At 38.8% G+C, this 24,618-nt stretch overlaps 1 long non-coding RNA gene across 3 annotated transcripts in view; it reads right to left on the bottom strand.

Annotated features, from left to right (window-relative positions):
• Positions 1-24,618, bottom strand: part of LOC108012919 (uncharacterized) — a 50,982-nt gene that overhangs the window by 23,778 nt on the left and 2,586 nt on the right. The window lies entirely within an intron of this gene.

The following is a 24,618-nucleotide window of genomic DNA, read 5'->3' on the forward strand; positions in this document are numbered from 1 at the left end:
TCCCATTTCTATCCCATTTATTCGGGACCCACTGTGCTTCCTAGTCTCCAAATGGCTGCTGCTCCTCCGACGACAATGGGCAGCAACAACAAATGGCACAGCCGGGCGTCATCGACGACTCGATGGCATCCTGGCAGTCGAGGTTAAGTTGACAAGAGAATGAGATTGCATTCTGCTGCTGCTTCTGCTTTTGCTGCTGCCCGAGTTCAATTCATTTCCACTTGAGCAAATGCACGTCTTCTAGACGTCGCTACTCGTTTTGTCCTTTTTCCCATTTTTTTTTTTGGATATAGCCAAAGGATATGGCACTGGGCATAGAAAGGATGCGGGAGCAAAAGTAGCTGCAAAATGTCGCCCCGGGGTGCACCTAGTGGGATGTTGTCAATGTTTCGCCTTGAAAGAGCTGAGCTTGGTTCAGTTCAGCTCAGTTCAGTTGAACACGACTCGACTCATCTGAGAACGCAGCTCGGTAGTTGGGTTGTTTGTTTTAGATTTGGCTGCATTGGAGAATGGATCCTTTAGCTCGTCACAGCAGCAGCTGGTGGTGTTTTTCTGCTCCTGCTGCTCGAGCTGCTGCATCATCAAATTTCAGCTACATGTCCTGTGCCTCGAGTGGAGCAAAGATGCTCACAGGAGCGAAGGATGCTCGAGGGGTCTTGCTGACACTGTTGACATTTTACAGTAATGAAAATGATTATTGTCAAGGGTCGTCAGAGGCAAGAGGTCTGGAAACTTTCCCCGCCCGCATATAAATGTGGTCAAAGTAATAGCTCGACGTCGACGGGCAGGTTGTTTTCCTATCTCATTGAGAACTAACACCAAACCAAATTGTGGCAAAATATTTGGCAAGCTGAACTTTTTTATAGACTAAAAATAGTGTACAAAGAACCAAGTCACAGAAATACTATACAATGTAGCTAAAAGTTATTAAGCATCAGATATTCTTTATCATACCTCTAACAAAAAAAGACAACGCCATTTAATGGTTATATTTTACCCTTTTAAAGATAGAGTTCTTTCCTTAACTTAGTAACTTACAACCCCTTAGAACACACATTCATAACTTTATCTTGAACTACTTGAAATGTTTCTAAAAATATCTCTTAAATTGCTTGAAAATTCGGGAAGTTTCAGTTTCAATAACTCGATTTAATTGAAATCAATCCCTTTGCCAATTTTCCGCAAAACTTTTTGGCAAAAGCCACCTCTCAGCAGCTGGAAAGTGCTCTCACACTAATCAGAAAGTTATCCAGCCAGTCACCTGCGAAGCCGGCTGTCAGCTTCCGTTTGGAAAACGCTCCATCTTCGTTGAGCATCTGATTCTGATTCTCCACCGCCTTCGGCTGGCACATACGATGACTTCAGATGACACATCCTGGCAAACTGGCATCCTGGCTAAAAGGAGGGGCAAAAGGGGAAATCCCCGGGACAACTGTCATTGGCCGTGCCAAAATCGCAAAAGGCTAAAATCTAGGTTAATTGATAATTGATAAGAGCGTTTGGCTGCGAGCGAGCGGGTTGGTTGGTGTCATTTAACTCGACTTCAACTCTGGCCCATGAATATTTAAAAGGGCTTCTGTGGGCGGACGACATGCCATTCACTCAAGTGGGGCAATTAAAATTAGCAAAGCACTGCAAATAGTTTGAAGAGACGTCGTTCCATTCCCCCTGAATCGAAATCGAAATGCAGGCGGATAAGGTTTAGGGTTAACCCACTAACGAGGTCACAGCAGTTGACCCATAAACGCGTGCCCCCCGGCCTTCTCATAGCTAATGAAACACGCAAAGGGAAGCCAAATGGATGGCAAAAGGCAGCCCGGCACACAAATCATACATAATGCACACGACAACGGACTGACAATGCGTTGTAAATTAATTGACGTAACTATTTAAGCCAGACACAGCCGACAAGGACACTCCAGTCTGCGCCGCACAAGGAATCGAACTCGAGCCGAGCAATTCCGCAAATTGAATGCCATTATCCATCATCTCGCAAATGCCTCAAGTCAAAATACATTGCGGAAATGTCTGTGACACACACACACTCCCTCCTTACGTTACACTCCCACAACAATGTGTGTGGCTTTGGCGCCAAAGGAAAGACGATCAAATATCCTTGGTTAAAACGAAACAAGTTAAGCCTATTTATATTAAAGCTTTTACATTTTTAAGCTTGGGATTGCGTTAGTCTTACGATTTTCTAGCCAATTAAAAGCAATTTTTAATAATCATTAAATACTCAGACCTGTCATTTGCACTTATAGATTTAATAACTAGTGTTATTGGATCCCGAATTAGTGATTAAATTCTTTAATATTCTAGGCTAAAATGTGTTTTTTGCCGAGAGCCTAAATTTAAACCCATTTCATGTTCAATTTTTCCATATTTCCAATGGTTTTCAGAAGGGAGCCCAAAACTGCACTTCTAGTTTTCAAAACTTGAGTAATTGAATCTCGATTTTGACGTGGGATACCTCTATGAATTTGTAGTTGAATTCCCAAACGTTCTGCATTCAAATATTTCTGTTAAAAGGGGGTCACAAATTTAACCCATTTTCATGTCAGGTTTTTCCGTAGTTCCCATGGTTTTCAGATTAGGAACCCAAAACTGCACTTCTAAACTCCATAACTTGGGTAATTACATCCCGATTTTGACGTGGGATACCTCTATGAGTTTGTGGTTGAATATTCTAATACTCTACATTAAAATATTTCTTTTTAACGAGGGTCCAAATTTTAGCCCATTTTCATGTCAGATTTTTCCGTATTTCCAATGGGTTTCAGAATGGGTGCCCAAAACTGCACTGCTAAATTCCATAACTTGAGTAATTGGATTCCGATTTTGACGTGATATACCTCTATGAATTTGTGGTTAAATTCTCTAATTGTCGACATTAAAATCCTTCTCTTTAACGAGGGTCCAAATTTTAACCCATTTTCATGTTAGATTTTTACGTATTTCCAATGGTTTTCAGAAGGGAGCCCAAAACTGCACTTCTAGTTTTCATAACTTGAGTAATTGAATCTCGATTTTGACGTGGGATACCTCTTTGAATTTGTAGTTGAATTCCCAAACGTTCTGCATTCAAATATTTCTTTTAAAAAGGGGTCATAAATTTATCACATTTTCATGTCAGATTTTTCCATAGCTCCCTCGGTTTTCAGATTGAGAACCCAATACTGCACTTCTAGAATCCATAACATTGGTAATTATATCCCGATTTTGACGTGGGATACCTCTATGCATTTGTGGTTGAATTTTCTAATATTCTAGGCCAAGTATAAGCTTTTAAACGAGGGTCCAAGTTTTATCCCATTTTCATGTCCGATTTTTCCGTAATTCCATTGGTTTTCAGATTGGGAACCCAAAACTGCACTTTTAGATTTTATAACCTCAGTTATTGGATCCCGATTTAGACGTGGGATACCTCTATGAGCTTGTAATAAAATTCTCTAATATTGTAAATTATAGTTTACAATAGTTTAGGCAAGGGTCAAAATTTTAACCCATTTTCATGTTCGATTTTTCGGTAATACCAAAGGCTTAAAAATATAATACAATATAAATCCAACCGAAAAGATAGCACAATCAAAGGGACATTGACACTATCGAAATGCCTCTCTAATGTCCACACTTCGGATGGAGTTGGATCTCTCAGGAGCGGAAGGCATCTTCTGACCAGGAGTTTTACCCGTAACACAAAAACTGCATTAGTCATTGAACAGTTGAAATGGCCGAAGGGTCGATGGCATTCACATTCGCAATGACAAATTGCATCTCAGCACGGCCAATTGAAAGGCTTAAATGTTTTACCATTACCCACATGTGTGCGCGGGTGCATATGTGATGTCAACAAAGTGAAGTTGGCTTTTAAAACAATCGAGTGACGACATGGAAAATTAGTTTACGCAGCCTTCTAGCCAGGCCAATAAAGAAAATGCGGTGAAGAAGAAGCTGTGCTAAGTCAACTCGATGCAAGTCAATCAGGCGGAAGTCGGGGCAAAAGTGGTAAAATGCCACTAAAACTTTGCCAGCTCACGTGAGCGGGTGATGCTGATGCTGATGGAAATGGAAAAGTGGGGGGAAAATGGGTGAAAGCGGAGAAAAGTGGGGACAGGAGAAAGGAGTCCTGGGAGCAGGGGACAGTGCCAAGAAAGTGGCAACTTTTGACGGGCCAGCTGCTTCAATTGCTGGCACTCAAGTTGCTCCCGTTGTTGCTGCTTTTCTTGTCGCTGCCATTGAAGTGGATTTGCTTGCTTTATATATTTTAGCTTCTCGATTTTCCTACTTTTTGCTCAGCGAGAAAATTGTTTTCCTTAGCTGTTGCTTGTGAAGCTGCCAAAGCTTCTCAGCCTTCATCACGCACTTGCAACTCAACTCCCCGGCACAAGTCACTTAATTGAGTGCAAAGCTAGCGATGCAGTGCGCGGATTTAACTTTGGACAACTTGAATTGATTCAAAACTTTCTTTGTTCGCTTAGCGCATAATAGGGGGGATATATATATATATATATAAATATATATTCATGGGGACTCTGAATTGAGGGATGGTCCTGCTATTGAAAGACTTCTCAGCCCTTCCAAGTTGATTAATGTCCGGGCCACTGCGCAAATTATGAATGGAAACAGCAGAAACAGCCGAAGCACAGCTCTCTGGCTTACATATTTTTTAATGGCCGGCTAATTAGCGAAATGCCTGCACATTTAGCAGTCCGGGATAAATCCTGCGATTCAGAAACTCCAGCGGAACAGGCCAAGTTAAGCGATATTTCAAAGCGACAATTGCACGGCAAGCTGACGATTTATGGTTATTTGGCCAACTCAAACACACAGTGCACAACCCAGTGTTGTGCAGTCGTGTGTGTGGGCATCCTGACAGCTTAAAAAATTTATCGATGTACAAATTAAACTGCAACTGGAGCAAAGGATGCGGATGCCGAGTGCAAGTTCAGAAAATAAACCCAAGCAAATAAAAAAGGAAAATAAAAAAAAACACTGTTTAATTTTGTTCTATAAATTTCTCTCCAGCTGCAAATACAAATATACCGAACTTGAAACTTGCTATTGGAATTGCAAAAAGCAAGTAGAGGAGTTGGGTACCACAAATGAACAACTGGCAAGCATTTTGCGGTCATTTTCTGTAGTCTGGCTATATATATTTGCCAGACGCCCAGCAAATTGGTTTAGGATGGGGGATTTTCCCCAGCTCTGCTTAACTATTGAAATTGGATTGGAAATTACTCGTAGATGGCTAATCAAAGGGCTTAGCTGGGGATACCCAATACTGAAACGAGGACCTAGGATGTCTGGCATTGAGTGGATTAGGGCCAAGTGTGTTGGCCGAGCACTTGGCTCATTAACAGCTCCTGGCACGCACAAACCTTTTGGACCAGAAATCCAGGTCGCAGTGACTGCCCATAAATAAGAGGTCAATAAATAAAAATGGGAATGGCAGCAGACCTCAATTCGATAGTCTAATTTAAAAGCTTTCCTTGAGGATATCATACTTGTTATGGCTTGCTTAAAATTTTAATGGCTTTTCTGGTTGATAAATAAAATATAACATATCCCTAACTTTAAGCTTTAAAATTTGATTTAAAAAATGTATATATTTTAATACATGTTTCTTAATCATTTAAATCCTTATAGATCTTATAAAATTCTATATGAGAGTAAATAATATTACAACCGTTCCCAAGATCATTAAAGTCCCAAAAGGTTTTGCCATGCCTATAAATAAATCCTGCTTGCTAACATCCCTTAGAAGTTAATTAACCTAGCAACATTTTTTCAATGTTCATGTGATAAAATGTATCCCCCAAAAACATTCCTTAGCTCAATTAATTTCCACAAAATGTAGGATAGAACAACGTCAACACACTCTTAGTCCCCATCGACTGAGCAAATCCCGAATGGTGGTGCTGCAGCATTTTCGACAATGTTTACGGCTGAAACATGGAATTACCCACACAAAATTAAATAACGAAATATTTGCGAACAGGCAACACACAGCGCAGGACCCTCCACGCAGGATGGCCCAAAAGGCCTGCTCTCGACCACATTGGATTATTTTGCTCAAGGTAAATAGAATTCTTCTTGGAACAGAGCGGCGCATTATGCTCTTGTGTAATTGTGGGCTTCTGGGTTTCTAGCCCACCCCAAAGTAAAACCAAAAACAAAAACACCAACAGGAAGAATAACATTGGCCTGCAGCAAAACATAAATGTCCTTGTTGCGGTCGGCGGTCAGAATCGGAAACTTTTTGCGCACGTTTGCCCCGGAAGTTGAATGGGGAAAATGGCCGAAAAAGGGGCAAGGATCGAGACGGGGGGGATGAGGGGGCGTGGCCAGGTCATTGCAGGCAGGCTTGGCTGTAAATCACAGTGAACACTGCAGCGCCAGAAATTGGCGAAGGCCCGTGAGGTGGCCAAAAGGAATCTCGAAAAGCTGCAGCGTCTATTTGCTGGCCAAGGTTAAAGTTATAAATTATTATCGTTATGCCTGCTTGACTTCTTCGAGGTTAGATAAATAATAATATGAATTTTATGGGTTGTAATTTAATGTTCATTAAATAGACTACAAGTCACGTTAATATTAATTTATAATTCTGAGGCAGAGTACCATAGATTAATAATATTAATTTGATTTCAATTGTTTTTTAAATGTTTTAATACTCAATGGACTGAGACTGAATTATGATTATTTTGAGTGCAATCAATAAACCGATTATTATAATTTGACATTAAACAGCATTTTACATTTTCTTTATTTTAGACACTGCAATATGTTCATGTTTATTTTGATTTTAGATCATCAGATTTTGACTTAAAGTTAAGACAACTTTTATATCAAACAGGAAAAATATAAATGTTCATCTAATTTAATTATATTTTAAACATTTTAATACTTAAGGGACTGTAATTTATTAATAATTATTTTTATTATAATATAATATATGTTTAAAAAGATTAATGCAAACGGAACATAAGATCTGCTTAGCTAATTCAGAAGGATCTTAAGTATCCAGCTTGTGGTTATGCAAATTACGAACTTAACAAACCATTTCGATGTAAATTCTCCCTCACACACTTGCCGAAAGATCCTTCAAAGTCTAAGTAACTTCCTTATGAGGCACAAAGTTGCGCTAATAAAAATCTGGCTAGCACGTAAAAGTCATTGACACGACGGAACTGTTCAAACATTGTCGCGGCTTATCTGCCTTTACAGCGCCTTGGGCCATCTCCGTCGAATTCCCAGCTCTGTAAAATGGTATCCTAGATGGTATACCATAGGGCTAGGCTGGGCGAAATCAAGTTGGCGAAAGTATCTGAAATTTGCATGTTAACTCGATGTGCGTGGGTTAGTGGTAATGCCTTCCGCTCGCTGCTGCAGCCTCCTTCCGTAAAACAGCAAACCAAAAGCAGGTTGCGGGAAAAGTTTTTGGGAAATTGAGCAATAAACTTTGCGCGCTTTTCCCTTACCCAAACACCCAGACACACACATGTGTGTGAGTTAAGCAAGCGTGACTGTTTGCCAATTGGGTGGTTTTTCTGGGGGAGGTGGTAGAACCAACTTACTCATCGTCTGAGTTCAGTAATGAAAGAAATATGCAAATATTGCGGTTTAATTAACTCGCCTTTTTGTCCCCTTAAATGATTCACTTTGTTCAAACGATTTTAATTGCCGGCCCACCTGGCGTATGAGTGATGATGATGCGTCTGCTGAATGCCAAAGTCAATTATTGCGCATACGCCGCGTGGACCAGTAGGCCATTTTTTCAATCGAGCACAACAAAATACTCAAGACAGGAAGTAGTAAACAAAAAACAAGACACTTCTGAGTATTTGCACGAGGACCACTTGGAAAATTCACAACCTAATTTCCTAGAGACGCAAGAGCCTTGAAGAGTTAGAATTCTGACAATTAGCCAGGGCTAGGAAAAGTAATTTCCCCCCATATTTAAATGCCACCTACCAAAAAGGAGCAACTGATGATGATGAAGATGATGATGATGGAAATTGTTTCGCTGGGCGTCACAGTTGAAAGTGTAACCACAAATGGCAAATGCCAGAGACGCCAGCTACGTGAGCGCATTTCGAGGGGGAAATTAAATTGAAATGAGACGCGTTGCCGCGTGCGGAAAATGCGATGGAGAGCTACAAGTTGTTAAGACTATGGTGGCAGCAAACAGAGCAGCACAACACGAGGAAAACGACAAGAGCACCGGGAAAGGCGGAAAATGCCGAGGCAACCGAAAGGAATTAAAAACGGAGCTGCGACGGCTGGCGGAAATTAAGTTTACGGCATCGCCTTTCCTTCACGACCCAACTGAAAATGCAAGGCCACCCAGAGAAAAATATGCTAAATAAAGGCGAGTGCATGCATAAAATTATATGAAAACAGCAACCGGAGCCCCCAAAACCAAACCGTATCCGCAGTGGGCCAAACTTTAAAATCCCCGGTTGCGTTTTCACTTGGTTCTTTGGCTTAAAGTAATAGCATTGCTTTTTTACGAGGACTGTTAATTAAGAATATAAAGATTCTTTATGGCCTTAAAACTGTGATTAATATGAAAAAAACGGTTCTTGTTAGTCATAAAGTAAGTAAATTTCCTGGCTTTCATTTAATTTTTAGCAACAGTATATTGGGGTAGATAAATATTTATATGTGTATTGAATCAAATTGTCTTTTCATTACCAAAATAAACATTTTTTTAAAATATGAGAAGGCTCTTTCAATTAAATATAAAATTTGTCTTTATAAGCAACAGTAATTTGAGATGATATTTTTATTTTTACAAACCAAACCAAGAAAACATTTCAAATAATATGAGATGTCTCTTCAAATAATATATCATATTTGTCTTCATTAAATCCTATATTAGTTTTGTTTTTAGCAACAATATTTTGAGATAAAATAATGGTGAAGCATTAATGTCATGTTTTTTATCAAATAAAAAAAATCACAACAAACATTATGAAAAGCCTCTTGAAATAACATATCAAATTTATCTTCAATTAAATGCCACATCAATTAAATAACAAATATTTGCTAGCAAATTACCCCCAATTAAATCGAAAATCTTGCAAGAGAATATTGAATGGAAAAGATTAAAGGAAAAATCATGTATTTATTTAAGGTGTTTTACAGATAAATATTTTTCTCCGTTCCACAGTTGAAAATGTTTTCTTTAGCATAAATTTGCAGACAGGTTGCCACACGGCGAATCCAACAAATTCAGTTAAAGCGACTACATTAATGTGAAATGAAGTTGTGCACTTTGCCCGTGTTGTCAGTCCGTCAGATGGATGTATATATTTGTATATATAAAGGTATATATCCCCTTGACACGCCCCCTTTTTTTTCCACAACTTCATCTCCAGAGGAAAGAGCGTTTAAGGCAACATGTGAAGTGAAATGAAACGAAACGAAACGAAACAAGTGCATTATTTGCATTAAATTATGCATATGGCGAAGGTAAACGAAGGCAAAGGGCTGAAAAGGTAAAAGGGGAAAGGAAAAGTGTCGGCAGCCGCGCGATTTCACACGCAGGTGGGCGGTGGGTGGTGGAAAATTCGTGGGAAATTGTGGGAAATTCAATGGGTGGAAGGCCCACAAACAATACGAAAATAAAAAGCAGATCGCGTGAACAAGTGCGGGCCCACAGACCTCAGAGTCGGGATCTCGAGGGGCCTCAGCCAACGGCTCTCAAGTTGATGCGCAGAATTTGTGCAATTTAAATTGAAACTCGTGGCAGAGGAGTCACTTATTCATGGGCGGTGGAGCAAAAGAGACAGGTCGAGCTGGCTGATAGCGGAAATTAGATAAAAAACATTTGAGGAAAGCGAGATTTTAATAACAAATGAGGTTATAATTTCCGCTTTTAGTGGTCTCATAGCTCTGGAAAGACAGAGTTGACACAGGAAAATGAATAAATATTTTAAATGAACTCGCTTCTGTCAGCTTTAAATTATTTTAAAAAATTTATAAGCCTGTAAAGTAGTTCATATGGCAACCAGGCAACCTCTGCTGAAGATTCCCTTTATTCAACAAAGATTTAAAAGTGTGCCTCTTAATACTGTGACTTTTTGTTCATAAATCCATTTTGAAATATTGATAATCCTGAAGTTGACAACTGAAACTGATTAAATATTGAAACGTACTCAGCTTAAATATATCTAAAAACTGGCAAGGGAAAAACTTGAACTTTCTTTTAAAGATTAAAAAAGAGGTGTTTTTATATGTTTTGTGTTTCTGTTGAATAAATTGTTAGTTGCAAGTTGATTTTAATCTTGAATAAATATCGGAAGCGTACTTTCGTTACTCAGCTTAAAAATATTTTTAAATTTGTTAAGCTTGCAAAGAAGTTCATATACTGTGTTCCAACAAAAATATCAATTTTTGTAATAAAGATCACATTAGTGCCACTCAAAAATGGTTATTTTTGCTTAAGAATCTATGAGAAGCTTACTTTTAAGTAACTGCTGTGACTGCTGACTTTTGTTATAATTCAACCATTGTAATTATTTGTATATTAGGATTCTAGTAATCCCATTTATTGATTAATCCCTTTTCAAGCAGACATTCTTTGGGCAACTGAAAATTACGATACCCCCCATAAAGAGTGCATAAAGCACAAAAATGCGCAATTTGTCATGCTCTGGACTGCCCAGTTATGCCTTATCCTCTCCTTTTATGTCCAGCTGCATGACAATCAAATTAGTTTTGTTGCACATCCAAACCGCTTCCTTCATACATATGTTTACAAATCCCAGGGAGTCAAACAGTGAGCAGCATTCAGTGAGCAGACGGACGGAAATGGGTGGCATCTGGTCCCTAAGCTGTTGCTTTTGTGGGCGTCCCAGAGACCAGGGACCAGAGACCAAAGGACCACAAGGATGACCACTGGCTGCGGCTCCTTCGAGACCCGGCTAAGTTACAGCCAAAGGAAAAGGAAAAGCTGGAGCAGAAGAAATCGCTTGCCTTTTCCGAACGACCACAACAATGGCTGACATGCAGCACATGCCATAAAACGCAATGGCCAGCCATGGCAACAAATGGCCCGCCCTTTTTCCTGATTTTCCCTACAACTGCTTCCTAAGGGGGGTTTTCTTTCCCCTCGACTTTTCACCCACCCCCCCTGCTTTGCATAGTCAACTGATTTTGATGGCATTTTCGCACAGCTTAAAACAATTTGCCATAATGCTTTTACTGCGTAGCGATGTCGTGATGTCATCGCCAGGGGCATAAGATTGTGATGGCAAAAGCTGTTTCGCTGCTTTTTGCTCGGGAAGCATTCGAAAGTGAGCATAAAGTCAAGTGATTTTAACTGGCTGTAGCTCAACAGAAAATTGTTTAAATTAAAAAGAGAATTTAGGGTGATATCGCTTCATTAACAATATTGCCACTTGAAGTATTTGGGAATTTGTGGAAATTATAGGTATTAATTATACAAGCCTTTATTTAAATATCCAAAGTAGCTTAAGAAGCAAAGAAAAAACACTCTTGCAAACTATTTAAATTTTGAAAAAATAAATTTTTAAAATATAAAAAGAAAGTATTTTAAAGGTGAAAACGAAATTTGTATATAAAATCGTACCGAAACATGGGAAAAAAATTTGAAAAACCAAATACAATTTATTGTTTGTTATTTATTCCCGAAAGAATATTTTTAGATTTTTATATATCATTGTTTTTTATCGAACAAGTTTACCTATAACCGTCAATGCCCTTTTTTAGATTTTCAATAAACTTATCTGAGAAAGAAACTCACACAAAGATCACTTCAAATCCCATTACAACCCCCATTGATTTGCAACCGACTGAAAGGGATTTTCCTGACAGGTAGATTTCACATGACTTAAAAATTCGGCTGTTCCAGAACTATCCCCAGTAGAGCCTCTCCAGACCCACATCCGCTGTGATTACACTTAACTCCGCGAAAATTGAAACGGCTAGAGGGAATAAAACGGTTACCTCGTGGGCGCGCAATAAATGCTCGTAAAATAAAGTGAAATGGCTTTCTCTTGCTTTCTTGACGGCCACTGAAAATGCATTTCCGATAGCCATGTGTGTGTGTGTGGGGTCAGGGGGCGTAGTTTTGCACTCGTGTACGTGAGTATCTGTGTGGGGGCGTGACTTCTGTAACTCCTGCAACATGCAACGCTAAAAGCCATGACCGTCGTGCTGCACGCAATCATCAGGAGTTCACGCCAAATCTGTAGCTACTTTTGTTTAAGAGTTAAAGGTTCCGCTCCCCCCTTTTTCCAGGGGCGTAGGGACTGGCACACGCATCGAACCAGGCAGATATAATAATAATAACGAGCCCTCTGCCTCCGACGGTTTGTTAGTTTGGCTGTTTGCCGACTTTTGCAACTTTCGCCAACCGGGAACAGGAACTTTGCCGTGTGGAAAATTCAATGGGGAATTCGCAACGGGCGTTGCCTCGTTGCCACGTTTCCACGTTGCAAAGTTATAAGCAGGTCAGTGCCGGCCAAATCAGTGGCAGCTAGCAAAGGAGAGATGATTTCAAAATGTGCTGAAAACTACTTAAGTCCGGGGCTTAAAAACTATGCAACGTTCGGGAATGGGGAAAAGGAAAGGCTTTCCTCGGATGGGCGGGTCAACTGGAGGAAACGGGCCAGGAAACATCTACCAGCAGTTCGAACTCGCCACACAATAACATAGATATTTTATGGATTCCCTGTTAAATAAAGTTTTGATAAAGAGCTTTGTAGCACAGGATCTATATTGTTGTACAGTCAAAGTGGCGATAAAATCCTTAGAAAATGCAAGCGCAACTTATTTCGTTGAACTATATATCTAAAGGCTATTTAAGAGCTATTATTTATTCAAGGAATTAAAATCAAAGTGACTGAAAGTCACAATAAGCTAAAAACTTGAGAAAATTATAAAATTTGTTTGAATTAGGTCAACTGGAATATTATAAGAAAACCATATTCATAAGATGCTTATAGGGGGTTATTTAAAATAGTATCTCTTCTTATAATCAATATTGAAAAATTACCTTGTGGCATTTTAAGTATTAATGTTTTTGTTTGAGTAATAGTGCTTGTCATCCACAAAAATTCCTAGTGATCCATTAGGCTTTTAATCGAAAAAAGTACAACCGTAAAAGATGCTGATTATTTGGCACATTTTCCCCACGAAACAAAACGGAACTCGGAGCCTCAACTATTTGGGACTACTTGCAAACTTTCCACAGATAACAGTGATGACAGTGAATAATAAAACCAAAAAGCCAGAACCAATGCCAGTCGCCTGGCGAATGTCTGCGTCTCACGAATCACTAAAAATTTTAACAAAAGTTAAACTTCCGCTTCCTGGCTCCGCTGGCAACGGAAGTGAGTAAAGCTTTTCAACATTAAAAAGACGTAGAAGTCCCGCGACAGCGCCAAAAAGCTGAGAAAAAAGCCAGCAAAGTGGCGGTATGCTCGGCGGAAAATTGTGCAAAAATACTTATAGCTATGATGATGGCAGGCCATCATGGCGGGAACATACAGATAAGCTGCGTAGATTTACCCCAAGAACAGGAATACCCCCGAGACCACCAAGCGAAATATGCCACGAATATTCAAAACATGCGCTTAAAAGTATGTATTTTTCGAGGCACATGGCATCAGCACAAAAAAATACGTTAAAAAAATCCAGCTAAAAAACGAAATAGAATCTGAACCTGAAGAGAAAGCCTCCGACAAAAATGTGCAGCATGCTTAGTGGGGCAGGCGAGTCACGTGCTGACCTCCTCGGAAGGATCAACTTTTTTGCACAAAACCAACCAACCAGGTGGCATGTGGCTCACCGGGATGTTTGCATATCATTTGGGGGCAGGGCTCTCCAGGAACGTTCACCGAAGTTAAGGCAAGCAAATTACGGCTGATGGACCAAGGAAAAAGCAAATCTGTCAACAGGAGTTTCATTCACTTTCAAATGGTTATAAAATATTGTACTTTTTTTCAAAACGATTAAAGGAACGTGCTTGGAAATATAAAACTTTAGAGGAATAAGATATGAAAATGACTTCCTACACATTTGCTGAAATATCAGTAAACCATTTATTTAAGTTGATATATCAACAAAGCATTTATTTTCGGTCCAATAAAATCGTTTTATTATTGGTCTCATATAAAATGATATCATTTTGTTCTCTGTAGGGGCAATAGAAATCAGTCAATATGAAAAAAGGGAAAGCAACTTGCCAAAGCAGAAAAGCTGCCTAGAGCAAGTGCAGCAAAAGCAAATCGCCCAGAAAGATTCAATCAAACAAACAAGCCCAAAGGCATAGTTTTCGGTGGGTGGGGTGGGTGATGGGCTAAGAGGGAAGGTCAAACCCCTTCCTCGTACTCGGCCCCCCTTCATCAAACCAATGGCAGGCGGAGAAGTATAGAAAAGTAAGTGAAAGATGGCAAAGTACTGCTAACAAAAGCTGCAAACGTGACAAAATTAGTGAACAATGGCCCGCAGTCTGCGGATGAGATGAAGGAACTGGCGACGGAAAAAAGATTGCTGGGCGGGGGCCACAGAGGTTGAGGGCTCGAGGGCCAGTACCTTATGAACTCTCCACAACGGCTGGATGGCAGGATGTGATCCTCAGCCACAGGCACACAACGACTAAATGTGGTCAACGATGGCGAACAAAAGGAAATGAGAAGAGGTGGGGAAGATATAATAGTAGCGACTATAGGATGCCTTAACTTAAGAGATTAGTCTTTAAAATATGGTATGGAAATATCAAGGAAATACAATTGGTATTTGTAATTGGAATAGTTACTTTAAACCACATATATTTGGTTGATGTCCTAACAAAAGTGTTACCATCTCATGGTTTAATAATAGTTCTATAAATAAATAAAAAACCAATTAAATATATAAACAAACTATTAAACATTCGCAATAAAATATGATATGATACCCAGGTATTTTGTCTAATTATAAAAAAACAAAACTTTATAATTGCTAAACTACTATACTTTAATAAGAAAATTTTAAAAGAAATGTATTTCATTATTAATCAAGTCGTAATAAACATTTTCCTATAGCTAAACCACTATTTAATAATACCAAAAATTAAAATTAAGTATTTTTTTTACATTTTACAATTGTTAAACCATTCTTTTCTTCCATTATAAATCAAGTTTAATTCGTAAAAATGAATATTAAATATTTTTGAAATATATTTTTAAGTTTTTTCGTGATTGCATAGTTTCCAAAAGTAAGACAGTGAATTAAACTTGTCTGGCATACCCCTAATTCCCTTGTAATAGGTGGTATTAAAGCATAAAGACGCATCAGGCAAACAAAGGCGGACTAGTGAAAATGCACACATAATGGCCAGAACACACAATGCCAAGCGTGGATATGAATGTGCGTTTTCCGCAGGGCAGGGAAAATCTGCGGAGGCAGGGAAAACTGGAAATGCTGGGGGGCATTGGGGCATTGGGGGATAGTTAGATAGATTGACGAACGCCTCAGTCAACTGTCAACTGGCCATGGACAATTTGCGCCCTGGCAAATTGAAATCGAAACGAATCAAAGCGAATCGAGCTGAATCGCAGCTAAACGAAGCCAGAGCTAAATGTTTGACTTTCGATGACTCAATCGGGAGGGCGCAAATATTTGACGAGCCTTGGAGGCGAACTTAAAGGTGGCGTTGAAATAAAATGATGGGAATACTACCATGCCATGCCATGCCATACCATGGCCTTCCATACAAACGACAAGGACTGACTGCAGGCCAAATGCATTCCAGCTGCTCTCGGCTGGAATGAAAATGTTTGTCAGGCCAAGTTGTCTAACGAAAAAAAAAACACAAGGAAAATCAAATAAAATAAAAAGAAACTTAAAAGTAGGAGGGGAGAACACTGCAAATGGTTGGCATAGCGCAAAAGTTGCTCAGCTAGTGGCACCTTCTCTTGTGACAAGGGAAAATCACAACACTAGAAAAATAGTTGAGCCAACTTTCAAGTAACATCAGAGTTCAGGTGATGTTCCATGCCCTTCCTTGCCCTCAAACTTTTCCCACGACTCTGACACAAGTATGTCAGGACATTAAAGGGGGCGGAATGGTCGGACTGGGCGGGTCCAGAAAGGACCGGGAAAGGCCAGGAAAGTACCGCTCGATACGGGGCACAAAATATTTCAGGCACGCACACAGCTCCGGCAAAATATGCATTAGAAAATGTCATAACATAAATTTAATAAACCATGGCAGCGACAGCCAATCTTTGGCTTCGGCTCTCAGTTTCAGCGTGTTTTAGCATTGGTTTTAACAATACACTGAGAGAAAATATATAACCCGTTTGGGTATTCAGTGGGATAATTTATGATATAAGCTAAGGTCACCCGATTAACATTTTTGAATAAAATTGTCATAGTTTATTTTATGACATGCATGAAAATTAAAACTAAATTATCTAGACTTTGAGTCTACGTAGAAAATAAATTATTTCGATTTAAATTTAGATACATGTTCTTTGAAAAATCGTGGCGATCTTAGATACTTGGTCAGACGATTATAATATTTAAATAAAATTATCTATAAGAATTATATCGGTTTTACATGAACTTACATAGGAAAGGAATTATATTTATTATTATATTTATTTTATATTGATCAAACAATTTGATTTCATAACATTGTTATCACCATCATTATAAAAATTGGTGCGTTTGATTGTATACTTTTAAGATCATTATATTTAAAAGTCTTACAGCAATTATTTTGTGGACCTATTGAACCAAGAAATAATTGAGCTGTTTGCTGCAATAATACCAAACCTTATCTAAACTTTAAAAATAGATGGTATAAATAAAAATCTGTTATTCTTTTTGTCTCTGTGTCATACTCTCTTCTATATCTTGGCATGCTGCATGCAGACCCCACTAAGCCGGCGAAATATTGCGTATACGCAGGACAGGCTGTGTGCTGACTTAGCAGCATATCTCGTTCGAAACGTATGCTTTATGATGTGCATGTCGAGACTGGTGAACCAAAACACACAGCTATATGGAATACATAGCTTTTATAGATTTCACCCGGCACATTTGTCTTGCTTATCGGGAAATCCGGCTCCGCTCAAAGCCCCTTTTTCTCGCCCATGTGTCGACGTAATCGCTCATGTCGTATGGCACATGAATGATTAGATGCCAGGAGAGGAGTTGTTGGCCAATTTCAATGGCTCAGGCCCGGCTTGTCGGGCAATTGCTGCATAATTCGCACAAAACATAGGTTCCATTTATGGCAGCTAATAGATATTTAATCATATGCCAGAGCGTGAGTGCTCGGTGCGTCAAGTGAGTGGTCCGAGATTAGATTAGATTTATCGTATACCCAAACAGCAGCGGCAGGAAGCACAAGGATGCAGTGCACCACGAAATTAACATAGTCCTCCATGATAAGCTGTGAAATATTCACTAGCACAGTTTGCCTGACCAACTTTCTACTCAGATTTATGGATAAATATTTTTTAAATTATTAATTTTCCGCATCTGCATAGGCCAATGCAAATTGGAATTTTATTATCTGCGGTCAATTAAAATGCGAATAAATTATTCATGATCACTTGGCGTGTAATCTTGTGCAAACTAGCGAAAATAAATAGCCCGACTAATCATTTTCATCAAATTTTTAATCATCTAGCAATTTTATAAAACATTAAACTGATTTAAGATAGAGCTTTTTTCAGAGCATCCTTAAAAATTCAATGGCTTTAATAAACTTGTACTTGTTGCCAGCAAGTTGATTAACATTTTAGGAATGTTAGGTCTTGAAAATGGGATACCCAAGCCTTATAAAAGCGGTTTATCACAGCTCTACTTTGTGCCTGGTCATGGCACTTTGTCAACTTAATTCTGGCACTGATTAGTTACCGATGACTGCGGCAGCTTTCCTTACAACTACGTCACATCTTGTGTTTTTCCCCCCAGTTTTCGTTTTCTTTGCCTTTGTGGGTGCGGTAAGGTAAACAAGATAAACGACGTCCAAAGAATGCGGTGGCAATGAAAACAAAAGACACAAAAAACAAGCAGACAAAGGCCCTAGGTAAAATAGGCAAGCTTTAAGGGAAACCTGGAAATTGCACTAAATTATTTCAATTAAGAAACTCTCGGCGCACGAACACAACTTTCTCTTGAATGGCAAAAGGGAAGGGCGGTACGAAATGAAAATCTAATCAGCAAATTGTTGAAATAACAGCGAAAAAACACAGACCCCGATTACAAAGAGTGGTGAGCATTGGGGCTTTTGGGGGGTACGGAGGGTCATCTGAGGCAATGCCTGATAGGGTCTACGCTATACGGTTCTACGTTCGGAATATATCGTAGATGTGGGAGTGGGTTCGGTGGTGGGTGTGATTATAAGCACTGCCGATAAGCGTGTTGATACACTCGCAATATCAAACCATCTGACGGTGAATGGAGCACGTACGTACATATATATATAGGGCCATCGGTTGAGAGATGACGATGGCCCCGTGTCGAGGGCGGAAAACGAGTTAATCAATTGCCATTTGTCGAGGACTTGAAATAAATGCACATCTCATTGAGCGACAGGAGGAAGTTCAGCCAGGAGACAGCTGGCAACAAAATGTTTGCTCAACAAAGCTTTCGAATTCCAATCACAGTCGAACTTCTGTACATTGAAAAATTCAAAACTTCAATGGCTCTTGATATTTCATCTTTATAAACTCAAGATTCCATAAGCTAAGTTTCACTTGAACTAAAACAAAAGTACCTTTGTGTTCTCAAGGAATTTCAAATGAATTTTTTCTTAGTCAGCACATAAAAATCTTTTCAAATGTCATTCAATTTGTCCAAAAATCAGCTAAAAATATGGTATTATTTTATTATACTGTAGTTATTTTATTCAGTAAAAATAATAAAATACCTAACTTTACATGGTTTGTTTAGCATTTTTTGGGAGTTAAATGCTTTTGCATTATTTGACCAACTCTAAAAGACTTGAATAATTTGTGTAGGCAATGCAAATTCAAGTTATAGAAGCTCAACTGTATAAAATGTAATGCACACATGGCGTATGCAGAAATATGCAAAAGGGAAGTTCACATTGCGTATACGCGATGTTGGGCTGGCAACCAGGCGCATGGAAGACAGTCAGTCAGTCAGGCAAACCGATAGATAGGTATGTAGGTAGTTAGATGATATATATAGATAGAAAGACCAAGAGAACAGACAAATACCCGTGCTAGAAATCAATCTCAGATAGACGGTTGGATGGAGCAGCAATCGACATGTGAATTTTTGTGCAAATTGAAACACGCTTCTGATACGTGCAGGCAAATAAAATAGTTCACGGCGGCCAGGGGAACTTTGGAAAAAATGCACAGAGAATACGGGGGGATTGGGCAAACAAACAAAGGGATGGCAAACAAATCTGTTACGGGAAAACACGCAATAAACTATGCATCGAGTGGAAAGCAAAGCTCGACCAAAAAGTGGCCGAGTTACCCTCGTAGCGCGTAACTCTCAAAAGAGTGACAAACAAAGGTGTGCAATCGCCGTTCGACTCTGTAATCATTTCAATTATTCTGCTCTATAGATACTTTAATGATATACCCACTTGGATTCTACGGCTATCTTAATTAATTTGATAAACACAATCTGCTTGCTTTCAGAAATCTTTGCCATTAAACATGGCAAACGTCTGCTCAAGTCATTTTGTTATCTTTCGTCATAAAATGTATTGTGCTTCAAGATTGTTTCCGCTTTCTTGATGATTGTTATATTCGTGTTTTCATAATATAATCAACCAATCGCACAAAAGAAGCATGCTTTTAATACCTAGGTATGTATAATAAGTAAATCAATAATGTGGAACTACGATGTTGATATTTGTGTAGATGACGTCTCTCCAATTTGTGTTATCAAACCTTTTTAAAAGGTCACTAAAAACCATACATATTTTATCATTTTATATGACTTACTATGGTTCTATACCTTTTTATTAGAAAAACTGTTAAGGTCTAACGATTTTCGTAAGGGTTTCAAGTGACGTCTGTACAGTTTGTGTTATCATCTAGAAATCTTTGCTAATTAGCCCCTACAAATTATATATATTTTATAATCACCATTTCCATGACGTGTTGAGATTAAAAATTAATCACCACTTATGGCAAATAAGCTTCTATTCCCATACCAAACGAGAACGATTGGATTGCATGCCTTGGTTTTTTTGAAGACCGACCGTGTGCGTTGCATTTTTGGCAAGGGGTGAGGAGGGACTCCCAGCCCGTGATTCATTCATTTTCATTGCCCGGTCATTCAGGTACCACTCCAACCATCCAACCATCCATCCATCCGTCAGTTCGGGGCTGTCGCAACGCTCGGGCCGCATTGCCAGGGCCATGCATCAGAATGGCAGCCAAGCGTTTGGGGCCAAGTGTGGGGCTCTTAAAAAAACCAGAAGCATCCTACGAATTTTGTTTTCATCTCCATCATTTTTTTTAGAGGCGGGGAGCTTGAATAACTGAAGGGCAAAAGGTCGGTGGGAGCGGACGTGCGGAGTTCGGGCCGAATAACAACCAATTTATTTGGCCACGCTGCAAATTGTTACCCAACTCGCATTCGATCACCATCATCATCGCCATCATCGGCAGGAGGTCCTGACCCACTGCTCCTCATCGTCCTGCTCCTTTGGCCCGTCGTCATCATCAAAAATCGTTGATTGCAACAAAACAAATTGCATTTTAAGGAGATTACTTGTCCGACCGTCTGCTCTAGATGAATAGTCGAGTGCTCCGGCCATCGAGTGGGTTCTCTGGTCTGTGGGTTCTATCCATCCTAACCATCCGATCCCCCCAATCAGTCCGCCTGGGCATTCGGATTCGGTCATGTGTGCGGTGGAGTGGCCGATTTTTTAATAAATCATGGCGCATTAGTATTGGCTGCACAAAAAATGCACTTCTCCCTATATTTTTTTAGCAGCGGGATTTCCGTAAATTGGCAAGCATCAATCGAGTGGCCAGTCGATTCGGACTTTTGTTAGGTCACATATTGTGAAACCTGATATGGGATTGCGAATGATGGTCGAGGATTAATTGGAAGCAACGAATATTGATAATATTCTAACCGAGATGGCAAGAAACGATTTAAATAAACAAGGCAGTAACAGATCCATCATTGAAAAATCAGTTGCAAACATTTTAAAAACAAATTTGTGGCTAGTAAATAAATTGCCAATTTTGTTATGACAATTGAGACAAATCCATAAGCAATCCATCATATTCAACTTGATTCACTACACAGGAACACTACACCCAAAAAAAAATCTTTGAGTGTCAATTTGATAAGTGTGGGTGAAAATGACACTACACCTAGGATCAAATTTTTGGGATCAATTTGATCCTAAGTGAGTGTCAAAAGTATACTACATTGTATGAAAAATGTTTTTTGATCCTAATTAGTGTCATTTTGACCAAATCCAGGGTCTCGTCGATACCAATAATTGTATTTCTATTTTCGAAATTCGAACTGCGCCTATCGTGCACCCAAAAAGAAATCGTCATCGATAGCAAGCGTAGTTATCGATAAATCATTGTGAGCTCGACATTGCGAAAAAGACGTCAAATATTTCAGTGCAAGGTGCTAGTGTTTATTGAATCAGTAAGTACATTCCTAATAATATAATATGTAATATGTATGGAATGTGTACCTATTCGTTATTCTTCGAATTCATAGATACACAGTGCACATATATATGTATGTAAGCATGTAAGCACTGACGGTCACATCGCTTGCAATTTTTGAATGCAATATTTTTTGTCATTTAAGTTCACTATGGAGGACAACGATTCTATGCAGATGGCCCGCCTATCCACGTATGTACACCTGGTCGACAGCAGCAAATTTATAAGATTAAAAATACACATATAACTTCAATTAAAAAACCAAATTTGTATTAAAAAAAATGAAAAAGAAATTATTGGTCTTTTTTTTGGGTGTGAAATTAACAATTAATTCGTGTCATATTGATACTAAAATCGTATCAAGTTGACCCTAAAAATGGCCTTTTTACACCTCGAATGAGTATCAAGTTACTGTGAAATAGTATCAATTTGACCACGTATTCTTACTAAAAAATGCCAAAGCGTAGTGTCCTTTTGACACCAAAAAGTGTTAAATTGATATTTTCGAAAATATCAAAATGTCACCAAAATAGTGTCAATTGGATGTTCTTCGTATCAGAGATTTTTTGACACTCAATAGTATCACATTGACACCTAAATAATGGCATATTGATGACGATTTTTTTTTGGGTGTATAAAAAAAGGCATACCAAATAGGAGAAGCAACCAGATAACTTAACAGCAGGAAAAAGGCAAAATCACGTATTCTTAATTTGAGAAAAAAGTTCTTGAAATCAAGACTGAAGTATTTTTAAGTTTTATTTTCATGTAGAATAACTCTTGAAGTAGAGATGAATTCTTTAAGAGTTCCTCGACATGAAAATAAAACTTAAGAGTACTTTAGTCTTGATTTTAAGAACTTTTTGATATTGTTTTTTAGAACAGGGACGGCTCGCAAGAGATTTAATAAATCTTGACTCTATTTTGGGATCAATAGATCAGTTTTTTGTTCTGAGCGTAGTAAACAATATTATTTTGGATTCGATTGAAGAAATATTAAGCTAAAATAAACCGAATAAATCGGGACTTTTCCACCACGCATCTCAAACAATTACCCTAAAAGCAGGATAACTGAGGACTTAAGCCTGCCATGGTAAAAAATGCATGATTCAGGCCATAAAAAAAACGAAAACGACCAGGACAGCCGACGTCCTCGGGAAAAGGACAACGCGGCGTACATTTCCATGAGTCACCAGCTTGCTTTTTGGGTCCCAGGCATTTTATCCACGCACGCGAAGGTAGCGCCAGAAAGCTAGAACAGAAAATCCAAAAAAATAAAATCAGCTTAGGCCGGGTCCGAGAATTGGGGGATTTTTTTTCTAGGCAGTTTCATCCCCTAGAGCATAAATTGGCAAAATAAATGCAAATGCCTGTGCGAATGTGGCCTAGTCGCGGACAACGCGGCGCATTAGTAATGTAATTTGATTTGATTTTTATGTTCTGGTGCTTGCGGGCAGCCGGCATTGAAATAGGCTTCATTCAGGCCATTTTACTCCGGGGGCAACAGGATTTTTATGTCCGCCTAATGGCCATAAACACACGAACACACGAAATTATCGCAGCTGCCAGTGCTAATTGTGAACAAGTGATTAAGTTTAATTGCACGAGAGATAAAAGTACAGCACTTGCGGCGGAGTGAAATGTCCCTATATGTATATATCCGTATCTAGCAGATACAATATATGTGGAAAGCCGCAGCCATCAATCATGAATACGAAAATATGCCGGAAAACAGGAAAACAGCAGCTAAGCGGCTTTGTTATGCAAATTTCCAACTCTCCGGGGGGAAAATTGGAGTGTCAAGGGGTCGGCGGTCAGGTCAGCTAGTAATAAAAATTCACAAGTCAAAAGTCTGCAATTGGCAAACATTTCGGAAGCCACTTTGCATTACGGATTAAATATCAGAGTGCACAATGGCCAAAGTTATTGCAAAATATATTTCTATGCAAACAACATCTAGCATTCAATTAAATGCACAGAAATGCCAACGTTTTAGTTTTGTTTTACTTGTGTCCCAGTAGTTATTTACAATTAAACTGGCCATGCATATTTCTAATTTATTTTGCCAGCCATCTAGAATTGCTAAAATCGTGTGAATCAAAATATTGTACACATTGTTCATTCGATTTGATTGCGCAAAAATGAAAAATAATTTCGCAAAAACATAGGAAACTGAAGCTATACAAACAATTGGTCGAAATTCTACTACTCTGACCCCGTCGATATCTGGATGGTGTGTGCAAATTGAAACTAATTAAAGCCGAGTAATGAATTTATATATATCGTAGAGCTCTGCAATTGTTGAATGTGGTTTGGTTTGGTTGGGTTGTGTTTCATTGGGTTGATTTTGATGCTCCTCTGACGGGAAAGCCTCTGAGCAGACAGGCAGACATTCGGATAATCAGACAATTGCATTTCCAGTTGTTAAAGCGGTTTCGATTTCAATCGATTCGGGGCTTTGATTAATTGCATTGTAATTTGCAATTACAGTAAATTTAATAATTGCCACTCAATTCAATTCAGCATCACGTCATCAATGGGAACTCTATTACGCGTGGCGAAATGAAGTTATTAAAATCGCCGAACAAAAGGAATACCTATGCGCTTTAAGTGCAGTTAATATGCATTAATTATCTGCCGGCAACAGAGAAGCAAAATTATCGTAAATCAACTGAAAAGAGCAGTTTTTAAAGCAGAAATCGGACGATAAATAAAATATATAGAGTTTTCCGATTGTTGAGCTCATTAACTCTGAAATCCAATTTATTAACGACGGCGTTTTAACATTAAAAAGATTAAAAGTGTTGATATAATGCTTTGGGAAGTTGCTCAAGCTTTATAGTTTAATTATGATTCGATAAGGTATAAAACATAAATTATAAGTGCCCACAACATGACCAAATAAAAGTCGAGATTACCAGAACTAAGTACTTGAAATCAATATTCAGAACTAAGA

This window comes from Drosophila suzukii, chromosome 3 (assembly GCF_043229965.1).
Source record: "Drosophila suzukii chromosome 3, CBGP_Dsuzu_IsoJpt1.0, whole genome shotgun sequence".
Taxonomy (NCBI): Eukaryota; Metazoa; Arthropoda; class Insecta; order Diptera; family Drosophilidae; genus Drosophila; species Drosophila suzukii.